The following is a 17,688-nucleotide window of genomic DNA, read 5'->3' as shown; positions in this document are numbered from 1 at the left end:
CCCTGGGATCTTCCTGGGATTCTTGCCAAATCCAGTTTCCAGTTCCCAGGGTAAGTTATACTCCTTTTGCCCAGTTCTTCACAGCCATGGTTTGGGATTGTCCCACAGAAGAGTCTTTGTGGTCAATATAATACTGTCCCTTTCTTATCAAAGGAGAGCTCCTTTGATAATGTCCTAAAACTTCTGTCTTTCTAATCCACAAAGGATTTTTCCTAGGTTCAGAATTTTCTGGATCTGCTAACCTACTAAAATCCCCCTGTGATTCTGGAGTATAGTAGAAACATCAGAGTTACTTAGTCAGACATTCTTGAAATAGATTAGACTTTACAGGGGGTGACTGAGCCAAAAGTGTTACATTTTGTAACCACGAAAATGAAAGACTTCCACTGAAAGCAGGACATATTGGAAGACAAATGCATTTGATTCTAGGCTCATGGGGTCCCTTTTTTTCGGCTACTAATTTTGAAGTTGACCTCTTTATGAACATTGATTCTCTTTGGAGATCCAGTTGTTTCAAGGGGAAGAGAAAAGGATATTCTAATCCATTTGCCCACATAAACAGAGTCAAAAAGCACAGTAATATTAATTTCTTGGTTTTGAATATTCATTTCTTACTTTGAAAAGTATATCATGATTATGTAAGATGCTACCTTTAGGGAAAAATAGATAAAATGGATGCAGTTTATCTATGTAACATCTTCGTAAACTTTCTGTAAATCTAGTTACTCCAAAATAAAAAAAAAAATTTTTAAAAATCTGTGGATGATAGAAGGGGACCCCAGTGATTCAAAACGTCACTTAAATCCCAGAGAATGATACAATCAATATTTGTAGAGGATAGAAAGTGATCCAACGCCTCTCCTAGATACATTGATAATTAATTTGCATTAGAGACTGACATCAAATACCTCAACCTATGTATGTTTCTGTGTAAAACACTCAGAACTAGAAGGAGGTCTGCAGCAGGACATATACTGAAAACTTAAAATTCAAAATGTACAAAAAGTCCCTTATTTTAAATCAACAGTGTACTTGAAAATATTTACCTACTCATTTTCTTCAGGCTTCCTTTATACTAGATGATTATGCAAATAGAATTTAAAAGGGAAAAAAACAATCTATGTTTTTGCTCTTGTCCATTATAAATATTTACGCATTTTGGTGAAGTAGGAAAGTGGTTGTTAGCAAAACTGATTTGGATGGATAGGAGGAAATTTTGATTAAAAATAAAGTAAAGCATAATGAGATTGGGGAAAATGTCATCTGAGGAAAAAAAACTCATTTTTTTTTTTTTCAGTTTTTACCAACATCCTTTTTTGAGAGTACTGCAGACAATTATGTCACATACACATTTTTAAGACTTTTTCCCATTACAGTAGACTTCTTCATTTTCTAAATTTGTTATTTGTAAATGGAATTCATTTCTCTGGCTTCATTTTCTTGTCTCATTATGCTGAATTCAGCGAGTGTTTGTTTTGAAACCCTCTTTAAATAAGAGCTCCCATTTCTTTTCATCATCTGTAAGTTCTTAACCATGTACAAAATCATTTTTGTTGAACCAACTTTCCAGTTCACGCACCACTGCTACTAGAAATTCTAGGATGAAATCCATCATTAGGCGACTCAAAGAAATTATGGAGTGTCTTTTTTTTTTTTTTTTTCCACTTTCTGTTTCTTGCCAGTTATTGAGAAATTTGGTGATTCAGAGAATAAGGAAAGAGAGTGGGGAGTGCTCTGACTAGTGTCTAGTAACCCCCTAGTGGATGACTTCAGCTGGCTTTAAGTAATTGCTTTTTTTTTTTTTTTTTTTTTTTTGAGATGGAGTCTTACTCTGTCACCTAGGCTGGAGTGCAGTGGCACGATCTCGGCTCACTGCAACCTCCGCCACTCGGGTTCGAGTAATTCTCCTGTCTCAGCCTCCTGAATAGCTGGGATTACAGGCACATGCCACCATGCCCAGCTAATTTTTTGTATTTTCAGTAGAGATGGGGTTTCGCCATGTTAGCCAGGATGGTCTCGATCTCCTGACCTCGTGATCTGCCCGCCTCGGCCTCCCAAAGTGCTGGGATTACATGTGTGAGCCACCTTAAGCACTTGCTTTTAATACAATAATTCCTCTTCTAAATTAACTGTGAGGCTGCAATCACGAATTGGTTTTGGTAATTGTAAAGTCCAGCTGAAGTGCTAGTGGAAACTCTATACTGATAAGTGCTTGGCAATTATACTTATGTCCCCATTGAATTGATCCAATACATGTTGCATACTTAGCTATATCCAAAACTGGCGGAAATTTGTCTTCAGTGATTAAAACAGTTATCACTGCCCAGCCCTAAAAGATTTATAAACACTGTATACATTTAGAAATCCCTTGTCAATCTAAAACAAAACAAAACAACAACAACAAAAAAGATAATGGCAGCATGTTTTTAATTATGCCTAATTGAAAAAGGAGTAAAATCATTTGGAAGTTAGGTGAAGAAAAGGGGATGAAAAGTCTGATAATCAGTGGTTATGCTAAAGAAAATAAAATTCTTCTTAATGTAAATTTTATAAACAATACCAGAGTGCTTTAAAAATACAGTTAAATAATCATACTGTTTTACTGTTTTGGCAAAAGTTCCCTTTAGCATAGAAAATAAATATCACTCATATTGTTTTCATTTTGCTTTATGTGTTCAAATGGGATATATACCAGCTCTGCACATCATCCCAATATATAATTATGTGGTTAATTATCACAACATAGTGTTATTCTTATTAACTTTAAATATTTTATTTTGTGATTATTAGAAAACAAATTTAAAAATAAGGAGTATTCATTGCTTTCATCACACATTGATTAAATATATTTTTCTGAGGGTCTGTTGAGTACAAAGAATTATGCTGTAATAGTATATATTTTTTCCAATTTTTCTTTCTAACTTGATTTCTTATTTCCTTAGCAATCAAAGCATATGGACTGTATTTTAATTCTACAGACATTGTGTTAGGCAGAACAACTACCAATACCCAATCCCTGAAATTTGTGATTATGTTTTGGTACATGGCAAAAGGAACTATGCAGATGTAATTAAGGTTAAGAACTTTAAAATAGGAAGATTAAGTCCAACAAATTCTTCAAAGTAAAGAACTACTACATGCAGAAGATATGTATTGACCGGGGCACCCTGTAGTTGGAAGGAAGGCTCCTCATGGTGTGTGATGGAGCTGTGGGTGGGAAAACAAGAGAGAAGGCCATTGGCTGAGAGCTCAGGGGCTCGTTCTCTCTGTGCTGTCATCTCTAGGTGAGAAACTCCAGTGTTGAAACCTGGCCTTCAATGTTGTCATAATAAGGTGGAGCCTCTTTTATTTAATTCCAATAAGCAAGTATGTCAGTGTGATTTAAAACTTTTTAAATATATTGGAATGTACTATGTGGACCTCCATTTGTACTTTTGCTCCAGGTCCTGACAATTTCAGGTGTAGGCCTGAGATGATAATTTGAAGAACGAGCTTATTGAATGCTTACTCAATGTCCTCTGTGTGTTGGATATCATGCAAACAGCTTGGCATGTACTATTTTTTTTTAAATTCAGGTAATTCTTTGAGGTAGGAATAATGTGTGTACACATTTTAGAGATGAGTAAATGACATTACAGGAGTAGAGTGATCTTACTAACGAATCTTACTAACGGAAAGCATTCCTGTGAAATCTGTTGACTAAAGGGAGGGTAGAAATAGTTGTCTTCCCCAATTTCCTCTTGTTTTGTTTATTTTCTTTAGAGATGACCAGGCTGGAGTGCAGTGGCTATCCACAGGCATGATCATAGTGAACTGCAGCCTTGCATTGCTGGGCTCAAGTGCATCCACCTGCCTCAGCTTCTCCAGCAGCTGGAACTACAGGTGTAGGCCACTGTGCTCAGCTTCCTCCTGTTTCTTGCCACACTCTAATCAAAAATCACAAAAGTTTTCTTAAACTATATTGGTCCCAGAGGAATAGTAATGCTATTTGCTACAGTTTCAGTTTCCATCTGTACTTAAGGAGGAATAGCACCCAAACTCAGAGCTCTAGTTCTTGATTCTGCAAAGTTTTTATCATAATAAAATATTTTTGTTTTGTGAGTATGACTTCTTTCTGGAGTCTGAGGTATGCATCGGACATGAATTCAAGTTCCTTTGTATTTACACAAAACAATTAAGTCTAAACTACAAATAGTTTTTGTTTCAGGTTTCACCTCTGATAGGCTGGTAGCAGCTGTCTGAATAGTCCTGTCAGGAGGGACCAAGGAGTTGCATGTAGATGCAGTAGGAAAGAGCACAATTAGAAGAGGAGACTGGGGATATGCCTGCCATGAATTTCTTATCCATAATAAGTAGAGCCAAGCCCTTGTGCACAGATACATTGTGGCATTTTTTTTTTGTCCACCAAAGGATTATTCAACAAGCCACATACAACCTATAGAGAGGAAGATTCCTCTCTATTCACTCAAATACGTAGTTTTTTTTGCATTTCCCATTATCTGTTGCTCATAATCTTTTCAGTGCTTACATATGTGCATGCCTATACACACACATACACAAAACACACATACACACACACACACACACACATATCCTTAAGTTCGTAAAACTATAGTTTGCCTTATGGAAGGAAAACACTTGATCCTATTCACAGGGGTAATCTTTAGACATTGCTATTGATAGGTATAACCAGCTTAGAAAATTTACTGATTTATTAAGGACCAGAATAGCAACTCATAGGAAATTGAACATTTGGAGAACCCAACAGATAACTTTTAAGAGAGGAGTATTTATGATATGAAGGAACATAAAGCTTATGTTTTTACTCCCTTGGGTTTCCTTTTGTAATTCTAGATTGGGGAGAAATAACAGACAGTGCTTGAAGAATAGATGTGACTAGGACAATATCTCTGAATCTCTGAATGGCCCATGGTGGTGACCCTCAGCCAGAGTGAACTGTGCAGCAGCAATGGTGCCCAGTGGACAGCAACAGTGGAACAGAGGGTGAGGAAGGGGCCAGAAGGGATCCTTTAGGAAATTAAGAAAAGGATAAAAATATGATAAAAATGTGGTGTCCAGGCAAGAAATGGGATAACCTCATCCCTGTTTTTACTGACAATATGGTAATATTTTGACAGTTTTGAATAAGAACTTCCTTCTCCTTTTCTTTTGGAGTACACTGTGGTAGTGAAAGACCTGTGGTAAAAAACAAGGTTCAACTGGAATACTGCTTTTTATTTTTCTATTTTCAGTAAGATCTCCTGTTTAAAATGGATTGTTTTACTCTCAGGAAAGAACATCTGAGGAGATCACAGGGTCTCTAAATATCATTTCTTGTCTCTCCACATCTTTTTTGGGGGAACTGATGCCTGGTTATATCTGAGGTAGACCAGTTCCTAAAGCAATACCTAAGAAATTCAGTGTTTCCTAGGTAAACTTGACTTGCATCAGATAATATTTAGAATCAATTTTAAACTTGTAGAGTATTTCAATCAATTATGATCATATTTTGCAGCATATATCATAAAGTCCAAATCATTTTAGCTTAAAGAAAACAGAGGTCTATTATTTTTTCACTTAGAATAAATCAGGAGGTGTGTAGTCTTATATGTTGGCTGTCCAGTGACATCAGGGGCCCAGATTCCTGTCTTTCTGCTCTGCCATCTTCAATGTGTGGTTTCTAACCTCATGATCCAAAGTGGTTACTTTGGCTCCAGCCCACATATCAATGTACCAGGCCAGTAGAATGAAGAAACTAACGAGAACAAAAGGAGGCTCCTTCCTAACTGAGTCACCTTTCTTTAAGCATTTGTCCTGAAGGTCTCACACAATATTTTTGCATATGTCTTATAGACCAAAACTTAGTTATGTGGCCACACAAAATTTCAGAAGAGGCTGGAAGGTGTTATCTTTTAGCTGAATGCATTATCATCCTGGAATTAAAATCTGGGTTCTAATGGTAAGGGAGAAAGAGAGCGTGGCTATTAAGCGGTGTCATTTGGCATAGCCTGTCAACAGACGACATGTTAATTGGCATTCATACTGATGTTTTAATAAAGCATGTAGTGTGCTTATGAGGAACAAGATTGACTATACTTTGGTCATCATTAATCATGGACTGAAAGGCTTTTGAAGATGAGGTTCGTACCGACCAGCATTCAGTAACAACACACTTAGTATTCCTACCTTAATTTTAGGCACATGATACCAAATGTTAGCATATTTGAGGAACAGTCCAATCTAATTTAATTTATGTAAGTAAATTTTTAGATAAGACAATGATAAATTTGAAAATCAGTGTGGTTTAATGATCGGTTAGTTAAACATATATCAAATAAATAACTTTTTCTACCTTAGCATTTTTAAAATTCTGGACCTAAAATTATTACGTAATATTTAGGGCAAGGATTGGCAAAATACAGCTTACAGACCAAGTTTGTTTTGACTTCCTTTTTTGTAAATAAAGTTTTTTTGAAACACAGTTACTCTCATATGTTTACGTATTTTTAGTGGCTGCTTTCACTCTGTATCAGCAGAACCTAGTAGTTGCATTAGACACCCCCACCACTAAACCCAACGTGTTTATTATCTGGATTCATACAGACAATGTTTGCTTATCCCTGGCATAGGCAAAACAAAATACAGGACACAGTGAATTTCCCTCATATTTAGAAGTTAGGGCCCACAGAACTCACCTGAAAAGTTGCTTAATAGTTATTTAATTATATAGCAGATTAATCAGTTTTTAACTTGACTCTGATGTTCCTAAAGAATGGCAAATTCCTTCCTAACACAGACTAAAGCTTTACCTCAGTGGTTCTCAACCGGGGTCAATTGTGTCTGCCAGAGACATCTGGTAATATGTAGAGACCTTTTTAGTTGTCACAAGTTGGGGTTGGGAGGTGACTGCCACTGGCATTCAATGGGTGGAGGTCAGGGATGCTGCTAAACATCCTACAATGCACAGGACTGCCACTCAACACAAGGAACTATCTGGCACAAAAGTCACTAGTGCTAAGACTGAGAAACTCTATGGTAAGTGAGAACTCCATAAGACTGAATAGGTAGTTGTCAATAATCAAAAGGAGAAATCACTTTCCTTAAAGGTAAAATAATTGTGGCATTCTTTCTTGGTGGTGGAGATTTTGCTGTATTCCTTCCTTGTTTTTATTCTCTAAATGAAAACACCATTTTTACCTGAATTAGTAGCTCAAAGTTTATCATTAATCACTTCAAATGGGCTGACGCAGTGTTTCACACACAATGTCACGCATGCTGTATGCTAACTCCTGAGTTGTGTTCTGAGAGAGAAAAATGAATTCCATGGACAAAAGAACTAGAGGAAGAACACTCACAATATCATCATCTGGGAGGTTCACTGTTTACCTCCTGGATATTAATGGCACTCAGAACACTGGTGGTGAAGAAACCTAGGAACTCTAGAGATGTGAAACCTGATGAGGCTGCTATTTGTAGACTAGTTCCAGGGAAGATGTACTAGGTCAGAGGAGAAGCAATCATGGCAGAATCTTCTAAACAGTGTTTCATGGATGACTTATTCAAACATGATTCTCAGAGTGAAAAATAAAATAATTCCTAAGTATATGAGTTTGGAGATTACTAGCTTTTGCAGAGGTTAATACGTTTAATTATAGCAAGTGTTTTTACCCACTTTTTTCTGTGTGTAATAAACCACGTTGGCAATCACAGATCCCTTCTCAAATTAATGTGATTAAATACATAAAGCAAAATTTTTAGGGTATCAAAGGAAATAAATTGTATTGAAGTGTAATTAACAAAACATAAAAATAAATTGGTGATATATGAATTTAAGTGTCTCTTTATTATCACATTAAATAATAAGAGCTAGCAGTAGGTCTACTAACTACCATACTTTTAAAATAGTAGTGAGGGGGGCGCCCAAGATGGCCGAATAGGAACAACTCCAGCCTCCAGTTCCCAGTGCAAGTGACACAGCAGATGGGTGATTTCTGCATTTTCAACTGAGGTACCGGGTTCATCTCACTGGGGCATGTCGGACAGTTGGTGCTGGTCCATGGGTGCAGCCCGACCAGTGAGAGCTGAAGCAGGGTGAGGCATCGTCTCACCTGGGAAGTGCAAGGGGGTAGGGAATTCCTTTTCCTAGCCGAGGGAAATTGAGACACACAACACCTGGAAAATCAGGTAACTCCCACCCTAATACTGCACTTTACCAAGGGTCTTAGCAAATGGCACACCAGGAGATTATATCCCACACCAGGCCCGGAGGGTCCCACGCCCACGGAAGCTCCCTTATTGCTAGCACAGCAGTCTGAGATCTAACTGCAAGGCAGGGGTAAGGCTGGGGGAGGGGCACCCACCATTGCTGAGGCTTAAGTAGGTAAATAAAGCCACCAGGAAGCTCGAATTGGGTGGAGCCCGCCGCAGCTTAAGGAGGCCTGCCTGCCTCTGTGGACTCCACCTCTGGGGACAGGGCATAGCTAAACAAAAAGCAGAAACCTCTGCAGATGTAAAAGTCCCTGTCTGATAGCTTTGAAGAGAGCAGTGGTTCTCCCAGCACAGAGGTTGAGATCTGAGAACAGAAAGACTGCCTGCTCAAGTGGGTCCCTGACCCCTGAGTAGCCTAACTGGGAGACATCCCTCACTAGGTGTAGACCATCACCTCACACCTCACATGGCTGGGTACACCCCTGAGACGAAGCTTTCAGAGCAAGAATCAAACAGCAACACTCACTGTTCAACAATATTCTACTCTTCTGCAGCCTCTGCTGCTGATACCCAGGCAAACAGAGTCTGGAGTGGACCTCAAGCAAACTCCAACAGACCTGTAGCTGAGGGTCCTGACTGTTAGAAGGAAAACTAACAAACAGAAGGGACACCCACACCAAAACCCCATCAGTACATCACCATCATCAAAGACCAAAGGCAGATAAAACCATAAAGATGGGGAAAAAGCAGTGCAGAAAAGCTGGAAATTCAAAAAATCAGAGCACATCTCCCCTTCCAAAGGAACGCAGCTCATCGCCAGCAATGGAACAAAGCTGGACGGAGAATGACTTTGACAAGTTGAGAGAAGAAGGCTTCAGTCAATCAAACTTCTCAGAGCTAAAGGTGGAACTACTTAACCAGCACAAAGAAACTAAAAACCTTGAAAAAAGAAAGGATGATTGGATAACTAGAATAATCAATGCAGAGAAGGACTTAAAAGAACTGACAGAGATGAAAACCATGACATGAGAACTACGTGACAAATGCACAAGCTTCAGTAACCGACTCGATCAACTGGAGTAAAGAGTATCAGTAATTGAAGATCAAATGAATGAAATGAAGTGAGAAGTGTAGAGAAAAAAGAGTAAAAAAAAAATGAACAAAGCCTCCAAGAAATACGGGATTATGTGAAAAGACCAAATCTATGTCTGATTGGTGTGCGAGAAAGTGACAGGGAAAATGGAACCAAGTTGGAAAACACTCTGCAGGATAGCATCCAGGAGAACTTCCCCAACTTAGTAAGGCAGGCCAACATTCAAATTCAGGAAATACAGAGAATGCCACAAAGATACTCCTCGAGAAGAGCAACTCCAAGACACATACTTGTCAGAGTCACCAAAGTTGAAATGAAGGAAAACATGTTAAGGGCAGCCAGAGAGAAAGGTCGGGTTACCCACAAAGGAAAGCCCATCAGACTAACAGCAGATCTCTTGGCAGAAACTCTACAAGCCAGAAGAGAGTGGGGCCAATATTTAACATTCTTGAAGAAAAGAATTTTCAACCCAGAATTTCATATCCAGCCAAACTAAGTTTCATAAGTGAAGGAGAAATAAAATTCTTTACAGACAAGCAAATGCTTAAGAGATTTTGTCACCACCAGGCCTGCCCTACAAGAGATCATGAAGGAAGCACTAAACATGGAAGGGAACAACAGGTACCAGCCATTGCAAAAACATGCCAAAATGTGAAGTCTATCGATGCTAGGGAGAAACTGCATCAACTAATGAGCAAAACAACTAGCTAATTTCATAATGACAGGATCAAGTTCACACATAACAATATTAACCTTAAATGTAAATGGACTAAATGGCCCAATTAAAAGACATAGACTGGAAAATTGGATAAAGAGTCAAAACCCATCAGTTTACTATATTCAGGAGACCCATCTCACATGCAGAGACACACATAGGCTCAAAATAAAGGAATGGAGGAAGATCTACCAAGCAAATGGAAAACAACAACAACAAAAAAGCAGGGGTTGCAGTCCTAGTCCCTGATAAAACAGACTTTAAACCATCAAAGATCAAAAGAGACAAGGCCATTACATAATGATAAAGTGATCAATTCAACAAGAAGAGCTAACTATCCTAAATATATATGCACCCAATACAGGAGCACCCAGATTCATAAAGCATGTCCTTAGAGACTTACAAAGAGACTTAGACTCCCATACAATAATAATGGGAGACTTTAACAACCCGCTGTCAACATTAGAAAAATCAACAAGACAGAAAGTTAAGAAGGATATCCAGGAACTGAACTCAACTCTGCACCAAGCGGACCTAATAGACATCTACAGAACTCTCCACCCCAAAGCAACAGAATATACATTCTTCTCAGCACCACATCACACTTATTCCAAAATTGACCACATAGTTGGAAGTAAAGCACTCTTCAGCAAATGTAAAAGAACAGAAATTATAACAAACTATCTCTCAGACCACAGTGCAGTCAAACTCAGGACTGAGAAACTCAATCAAAACTACTCAACTACATGGAAACTGAACAACCTGCTCCTGAATGACTACTGGGTACATAACGAAATGAAGGCAGAAATAAAGACGTTCTTTGAAACCAATGAGAACAAAGATGCAACATACCAAAATCTCTGGGACACATTTAAAGCAGTGTGTAGAGGGAAATTTATAGCACTAAATGCCCACAAGAGAAAGCAGGAAAGATCTAAAATTGATGCCCTAACATCACAATTAAAAGAACTAGAGAAGCAAGAGCAAACACATTCAAAAGCTAGCAGAAGGCAAGAAATAACTAAGATCAGAGCAGAACTGAAGGAGATAGAGACAAAAAAACCCTCCAAAACATTAGTGAATCCAGGAGCTGTTTTTTTGAAAAGATCAACAAAATTGATAGACCACTAGCAAGACTAATAAAGAAGAAAAGAGAGAAGAATCAAATAGATGCAATAAAGAATGATAAAGGGGATATCACCACTAACCCCACAGAAATACAAACCACCAACAGAGAATACTATAAACACGTCTATGCAAATAAACTAGAAAACCTAGAAGAAATGGATAATTTCCTGGACACTTACACTCTCCCAAGACTAAACCAGGAAGAAGTTGAATCCCTGAATAGACCAATAGCAGGCTCTGAAATTGAGGCAATAATTAATAGCCTACAAACCAAAAAAAGTCCAGGACCAGATGGATTCACAGCCGAATTCTACCAGAGGTACAAGGAAGAGTTGGTACCATTCCTTCTGAAACGATCCCAATCAATAGAAAAAGAGGGAATCCTCCGTAACTCATTTTATGAGGCCAACATCATCCTGATACCAAAGCCTGGCAGAGATGCAACAAAAAAAGAGAATTTTAGACCAATATCCCTGATGAACATCTATGCAATAATCCTTAATAAAATACTGGCAAACCGAATCCAGCAGCACATCAAAAAGCTTATCCACCATGATCTAGTGGGCTTCATCCCTGGGATGCAAGGCTGGTTCATCATACACAAATCAATAAACGTAATCCAGCATATAAACAGAACCAAAGACAAAAAACACATGATTATCTCAATAGATGCAGAAAAGGCCTCTGACAAAATTCAACAGTCCTTCATGCTAAAAACTTTCAATAAACTAGGTATTGATGGAACGTATCTCAAAATAATAAGAGCTATTTATGACAAACCCACAGCCAATATCATACTGAATGGGCAAAAACTGGAAGCATTCCCTTTGAAAACTGGCACAAGACAGGGATGCCCTCTCTCCCCACTGCTATTCAACATAATGTTGGAAGTTCTGGCTAGGGCAATCAGGCCTAGCCTGAAATAAAGGGTATTCAGTTAGGAAAAGAAGAGGTCAAATTGTCCCTGTTTGCAGATAACGTGATTGTATATTTAGAAAACCCATCATCTCAGCCCAAAATCTCCTTCAGCTGATAAGCAACTTCAGCAGTGTCTCAGGATATAAAATCAATGTGCAAAAATCACAAGCATTCTTATACACCAGTAACAGACAAACAGCGAGCCAAATCACAATAGCTTCAAAGAGAATAAAATACCTAGGAATCCAACTTACAAGGGATGTAAAGGACCTCTTCAAGGAGAACTACAAACCACTGCTCAGTGAAATAAAGGAGGACACAAACAAATGGATGAACATTCCATGCTTATGGATAGAAAGAATCAATATTGTGAAAATGGCCATACTGCCCAAGGTTATTTACAGATTCAGTGCCATCCCCATTAAGCTACCAATGACTTTCTTCACAGAATTGGAAAAAAACTGCTTTAAAGTTCATATGGAACCAAAAAAGACACCACATTGCCAAGACAATCCTAAGCCAAAAGAACGAAGCTGGAGGCATCACACTACCTGACTTCAAACTATACTACAAGACTACAGTAACCAAAACAGCATGGTACTGGTACCAAAACAGAGATACAGACCAATGGAACAGAACAGAGCCCTCAGAAATAACACCACCCATCTACAACCATCTGATCTTTGACAAACCTGACAAAAACAAGAAATGGGGAAAGGATTCCCTATTTAATAAATGGTGCTGGGAAAATTGGCTAGCCATAAGTAGAAGGCTGAAACTGGATCCTTTCCTTACTCCTTATACAAAAATTAATTCAAGATGGATTATAGACTTAAATGTTAGACCTAAAACCATAAAAACCCTAGAAGAAAACCTAGGTAATACCATTCAGGACATAGGCATGGGCAAGGACTTCATGTCTAAAACACCAAAAGCAATGGTAACAAAATCCAAAATTGACAAATGAGATCTAAGTAAACTAAAGAGTTTCTGCACAGCAAAAGAAACTACCATCAGAGTGAACAGGCAACCTACAGAATGGGAGAAAATTTTTGCAATCTACTCATCTGACAAAGAGCTAATATCCAGAACCTATGAAGAACTCAAACAAATTTACAAGAAAAAAAAAACCATCAAAAAGTGGGCAACGTATATGAACAGACAATTCTCAAAAGAAGACATTCATACAGCCAACAGACATGTGAAAAAATGCTCATCATCTCTCGCCATCAGAGAAATGCAAATCAAAACCACAATGAGATACCATCTCACACCAGTTAGAATGACGATCATTAAAAAATTAGGAAACAACAGGTGCTGGATGAGTTCGTGTCCTTTGTAGGGACATGGATGCAGCTGGAAACCATCATTCTCAGCAAACTATCGCAAGAACAGAAAACCAAACACTGTGTGTTCTCACTCATAGGTGGGAATTGAACAATGAGATCACTTGGACACAGGAAGGGGAACATCACACACCAGGGCCTATTGTGGGGAAGGGGTAGTGGGGAGGGGTAGAATTAGGAGATATACCTAATGTAAATGATGAGTTAATGGGTGCAGTACACCAACATGGCACATGTATACATATGTAACAAACTTGCACGTTGTGCACATGTACCCTAGAACTTAAAGTATAATAATAAAAAAAAAAATTCTGAAAGAAAAACATAAAATAGTAGTGAGTATAAAGAATATTTCAAGACAGCTTCAGTATCTGTGATGTGATATGAAAACATCTGGCCGGATGCGGTGGCTCAAGCCTGTAATCCCAGCACTTTGGGAGGCCGAGACGGGCGGATCACGAGGTCAGGAGATCGAGACCATTCTGGCTGACACGGTGAAACCCCGTCTCTACTTTAAAAATACAAAAAACTAGCTGGGCGAGGTGGCGGGCGCCTGTAGTCCCAGCTACTCAGGAGGCTGAGGCAGGAGAATGGCGTGAACCCGGGAGGCGGAGCTTGCAGTGAGCTGAGATCCGGCTACTGCACTCCAGCCTGGGCGGCAGAGCGAGACTCCGTCTCAAAAAAAAAAAAAAAAAGAAAACATCTGTCATTTTTTGGGGGGACAAAGTCACAAGTACTGATAATATTACTATAGCTTGTTGCCTTCATTCAAGTGTAAGAAAATGCTAAATTTCAGTGAAGTGAAAACTAAGGTTTAAACCATCGTAGAGCCTTTAAAATGTTATGTTACTTGTGAATTTCCAAAAGTAAGGGTTGTGGGACTTGTTTGAACTTATTTGAATATAGAAACTTTAATATATTTTGAAAAGATAATTTCACATGCCATGTGGGAAATGTTGCCTTGAGCTAGTGCTGTACGCCTGGAAGCTTCTAATGTAATGATGCGGTATTGCATTTATAATCATTGTTTTAAGCTAGCGTTTTCAAATCCAGTTCAGCTCCATGATAACAGCTGTTGTTTTCTTTACTGATGTATTTCACTTTCAGATATGATTTTTAAAAAATTTCTTTGAACTTCATACTTTTTCTTAGCAAGTATCTCCATTTAAATTCTCAGAATGAAAATAAAAATGAGTTGTCTCACACCTCCACACTTAGAAAATCTAGGCTGCCTGTGGCCCTTTGCCCTAACATGTGACTCCTGCATCACGTATGTATAACTCTCTTCTTATTAAGCAACCTCATTCATCAAGAAAGACCTGTGGTGATAAGGTAATTTTTGCCACAGGAATATGACACAACCATGTGCCAGTTGCTGAAATAGTTGCACAGATTTTAGTGAAATGCAAGAGATGAGTGAGTAAGAAAGTGAAAATTGTCAGCCCATAAATTACCGCTGCCCTCAGTCTACAGTAATTACAGTGAAGCTGTAGATAACTCTCCCTCCGATGATCTCTAGCAAAATGGTCTTTTAAGTTTATCAGCATATTCAGGTACAACTCTCTGGGGAGGCTTGGCCTCTTCTAAATGATCAAATATTCTGAGGGTGGGTTGCAGAAGGACAAAAGATGAGGAAAAAGGAAAGAGAAACATTATTTACATCAATTAAAGTAGTTTTTAAGTTTATTCTTTTAAAATCATCTAGTAGAAGCCTTCTTTCTCAGTTATGATTTCTTTAAATGATACTTGTTATTTTAATGACTGTTAAAATAGTTAAAATATTAAGTACTAAATGGTACTTGCTATTTTTATTAATAGATGTCTAAAGCAGGCAGGGAGCTAATTATTGTGAAAGTACAATATATGTGAGACTCATGTAAAACAGTTTTGTTTGTTTGTTTTGATTATTTATTTATTTAAAGACAGGATCTCGGCTGGGCACGGTGGCTCATGCCTGTAATCCCAGCACTTTGTGAGGCCGAGGTGGGCAGATCATGAGGTCAGGAGATGAAGACCAGCCTGACCAACATGGAAAAACTCTGTCTCTACTAAAAATACAAAAATTAGCCAGGCACGGTGGTGTGTGCCTGTAATCCCAGTTCCTCAGGAGGTTGAGGCAGGAGAATCGCTTGAACCAGGGAGTCAGAGGTTGCAACGAACCGAGACTACACCATTGCATACCAGCCTGGTGACAGAGTGAGACTCCGTCTCAACAACAACAACAACAACAACAACAGCAACAAAGACAGGGTCTCATTCTGTTGCCCAGACTGGAGTGCAATGGTGTAATCTAGGTTCACTGAAGCCTCAATTTCCTGGGCTCAAGCAATCCTCCCACCTAAGCCTTCAGAGTAGCTGGGAGTATAGGTCTGTGCCAACATGCTCGGATTGTTTTGTTTGTTTTCTGTAGAGACAGGGTCTCACTATGCTGCCCAGCCTGGTCTTGAATTACTGGGCTTAGGAGATCTTCCCGCCTCAGCCTCCCAAAGTGCTGAGATTACAGGTGTGAGCCATCATGCCTAGCCTCATGTAAAACAGTTTAGAGCTATAAACTTAAATGATGGGTTGCCATTCTTGTTACTTTTTTTCCTTTTTTACATTTTTATTGTCTCAATAATCTTATAAGGTGTGGAGTCTACTATTATTCCCGTTTTATAGGTTAGTACAGGTATCATCAGTTGAAATGTCCTTTTTTTTTTTGAGACAGAGTTTCACTCTGTCGCCCAGGCTGGAGTGCAGTGGCGCCATCTTGGCTCACTGCAACCTCCCTCCCCAGGTTCAAGAGATTCTCCTGCCTCAGCCTCCCAAGTAGCTAGGATTACAGGCACCTGCCACCACGCCCGGCTAATTTTTGTATTTTTAGTAGATATGGGGTTTCACCATCTTGGCCAGGCTGGTCTTGAACTCCTGACCTCATGATCCACTCGCCTTGGCCTCCCAAAGTGCTGGGATTACAGACGTGAGGTGTCCTTTCCAATCTCTCACTGCTAGAAAATGGTGGTGCCATATTTGGGAAAAAAAAAAAAATCTGCAGATTTGGTAAATGATCCTGAAATAATGTTAAGCCAAAAAAAAGTACATATGCAGTTGTTCCATTTTAAAAAATATTAAGCAAATATATACATATATTCATTTAAATATATATACACATTTAAATATACACATATATTTAAGTGTATATATATTTAAATATATATGTATATAGGTGTGTGTTTATATATGTGGATATATATTATATATAAAATATATATCTAAGAAAAAAAGACAAATTAAAAATACTGAGAAGACAACAGTGCTGATTCTAGTCTGAGGAGTTTATAAGTCATCTTTTCAACACTTAAAATTTTACGTATTGTCTACATTTTCTACAGTAAGTATGCTTTTATTGAGAGGAAGAGAAATTCTTATGAAAAATGATGATTGATGGTATATCTTTTAAAATTGTAAGAATAAGTTAATTAGTAAATTCCAAAGTTCAAAAATTAACTTCTATTGATAATAGACTTTTAAAAATTCTTTCAGGAAGATGGAGAAAAAATAACACTGACAAGTCTCCCAAGCAGCACCATTTCAAGAAACATTTACAAGATAGTGGATGTGGTGGTGACAACTGAGGAAAGAGCACAGAGACAAAATCAGAAGCTTGTTGAACTACTTCTGTCTCTCTCCTGCCAACCTGGAACAGAGAGCCTTTATATAGAATTCCAAGTGCTGTCCTTTACCCCTTTGTTAACTCATTCTAAGCATGAAGACAAGCACTCTTGGAACGATCATTTAAAACACTCACTGCCCTTTCATGATAGCCTCCTCAAACCTTGCCAGCTTGAACAATAGATTACAAATCATTTTTTTGCTGCTATTGCTGAGGTATAGCTTTCAATATTATCACTGATTTAAGAGTTGATGTATTTTGAAAAGTCAGACTAATATGGCAGCATTTCAGATGAGGCCTCTTTTGTGTGTCTGCTTTATTCCTTTGTTGAAGTTCCACATTTTCTGTGTGTGGGACCGAGGAATCACGGAAAATTGCCACTTGTGTGATAAATTACTGTTTTCACCCATCAAACATAGAAAATGCTCCATGTGAGCCTTGCACACCATTATGTTGTCCCATCTAGGACCCTTTGAAAGTCAGCAGGGTGCATCTGGCTGAAATTCAGTCAGGCGATTAAATTTATTCAAGCTTGGTGAACTTGAGAGCTTTCAAAAGGAGAGTAGCTGAAGGGATGAGATTATAGTCCTGACAGGGCTCTGGAAAGGGTGTCTGACACCTGACGGCT

At 38.5% G+C, this 17,688-nt stretch overlaps 1 protein-coding gene across 18 annotated transcripts in view; it reads right to left on the bottom strand.

The window, feature by feature from the left end:
• The window catches only part of DGKB (diacylglycerol kinase beta), an 837,327-nt gene that overhangs the window by 230,459 nt on the left and 589,180 nt on the right, over nucleotides 1-17,688 (bottom strand). The gene's annotated exons all lie outside the window — the stretch shown is intronic.

The sequence above is a fragment of the Theropithecus gelada genome, chromosome 3 (assembly GCF_003255815.1).
Source record: "Theropithecus gelada isolate Dixy chromosome 3, Tgel_1.0, whole genome shotgun sequence".
NCBI classification, from domain to species: domain Eukaryota; kingdom Metazoa; phylum Chordata; class Mammalia; order Primates; family Cercopithecidae; genus Theropithecus; species Theropithecus gelada.
Note: the sequence above shows the minus strand (reverse complement) of the source record. Positions and strands in the feature narration are given on the sequence as shown.